This window comes from Schistocerca cancellata, unplaced genomic scaffold (assembly GCF_023864275.1).
Source record: "Schistocerca cancellata isolate TAMUIC-IGC-003103 unplaced genomic scaffold, iqSchCanc2.1 HiC_scaffold_94, whole genome shotgun sequence".
NCBI classification, from domain to species: Eukaryota; Metazoa; Arthropoda; class Insecta; order Orthoptera; family Acrididae; genus Schistocerca; species Schistocerca cancellata.
Genome location: NW_026046150.1, coordinates 27,501 through 29,186, shown reverse-complemented (window position 1 = coordinate 29,186; position 1,686 = coordinate 27,501). Strand labels below are relative to the sequence as shown.

The window sequence follows — 1,686 nt, the reverse complement described above, 5'->3', positions numbered from 1 at the left end:
GACCAAGTACTTAGGACGGCGCTGCGCGCCGCCGGGACCTGAGAGGGTTTCGAGGTGTATTGTGCAGGGGAGCTCAGCCTCCTCCTGTTTGCAGAATAATTGAGCGGACGCTTGCGTGTTCGCGCGGGCCCCCGGGACACACTCCCGGGCGGCCGGCTGCTCAGCTCTAGTTGACGCAGCTCCCTGGTTGATCCTGCCAGTAGTCATATGCTTGTCTCAAAGATTAAGCCATGCATGTCTCAGTACAAGCCGCATTAAGGTGAAACCGCGAATGGCTCATTAAATCAGTTATGGTTCCTTAGATCGTACCCACGTTACTTGGATAACTGTGGTAATTCTAGAGCTAATACATGCAAACAGAGTCCCGACCAGAGATGGAAGGGACGCTTTTATTAGATCAAAACCAATCGGTCGGCTCGTCCGGTCCGTTTGCCTTGGTGACTCTGAATAACTTTGGGCTGATCGCACGGTCCTCGTACCGGCGACGCATCTTTCAAATGTCTGCCTTATCAACTGTCGATGGTAGGTTCTGCGCCTACCATGGTTGTAACGGGTAACGGGGAATCAGGGTTCGATTCCGGAGAGGGAGCCTGAGAAACGGCTACCACATCCAAGGAAGGCAGCAGGCGCGCAAATTACCCACTCCCGGCACGGGGAGGTAGTGACGAAAAATAACGATACGGGACTCATCCGAGGCCCCGTAATCGGAATGAGTACACTTTAAATCCTTTAACGAGTATCTATTGGAGGGCAAGTCTGGTGCCAGCAGCCGCGGTAATTCCAGCTCCAATAGCGTATATTAAAGTTGTTGCGGTTAAAAAGCTCGTAGTTGGATTTGTGTCCCACGCTGTTGGTTCACCGCCCGTCGGTGTTTAACTGGCATGTATCGTGGGACGTCCTGCCGGTGGGGCGAGCCGAAGGCGTGCGACCGCCTCGTGCGTGTTCGTGCGTCCCGAGGCGGACCCCGTTGAAATCCTACCAAGGTGCTCTTTATTGAGTGTCTGGGTGGGCCGGCACGTTTACTTTGAACAAATTAGAGTGCTTAAAGCAGGCAAGCCCGCCTGAATACTGTGTGCATGGAATAATGGAATAGGACCTCGGTTCTATTTTGTTGGTTTTCGGAACCCGAGGTAATGATTAATAGGGACAGGCGGGGGCATTCGTATTGCGACGTTAGAGGTGAAATTCTTGGATCGTCGCAAGACGAACAGAAGCGAAAGCATTTGCCAAGTATGTTTTCATTAATCAAGAACGAAAGTTAGAGGTTCGAAGGCGATCAGATACCGCCCTAGTTCTAACCATAAACGATGCCAGCCAGCGATCCGCCGCAGTTCCTCCGATGACTCGGCGGGCAGCCTCCGGGAAACCAAAGCTTTTGGGTTCCGGGGGAAGTATGGTTGCAAAGCTGAAACTTAAAGGAATTGACGGAAGGGCACCACCAGGAGTGGAGCCTGCGGCTTAATTTGACTCAACACGGGAAACCTCACCAGGCCCGGACACCGGAAGGATTGACAGATTGATAGCTCTTTCTTGATTCGGTGGGTGGTGGTGCATGGCCGTTCTTAGTTGGTGGAGCGATTTGTCTGGTTAATTCCGATAACGAACGAGACTCTAGCCTGCTAACTAGTCGCGTGACATCCTTCGTGCTGTCAGCGATTACTTTTCTTCTTAGAGGGACAGGCGGCT

General features: G+C 52.5%; 1 non-coding gene across 1 annotated transcript in view; it reads left to right on the top strand.

Annotated features, from left to right (window-relative positions):
• Positions 1 to 180: 180 nt before the first annotated feature.
• Positions 181 to 1,686, top strand: part of LOC126111799 (small subunit ribosomal RNA) — a 1,909-nt gene continuing 403 nt past the window's right edge. The window contains exon 1 of the ribosomal RNA XR_007524212.1: positions 181 to 1,686. This exon is cut by the window's right edge and continues 403 nt beyond it. This is a non-coding gene — a ribosomal RNA (small subunit ribosomal RNA).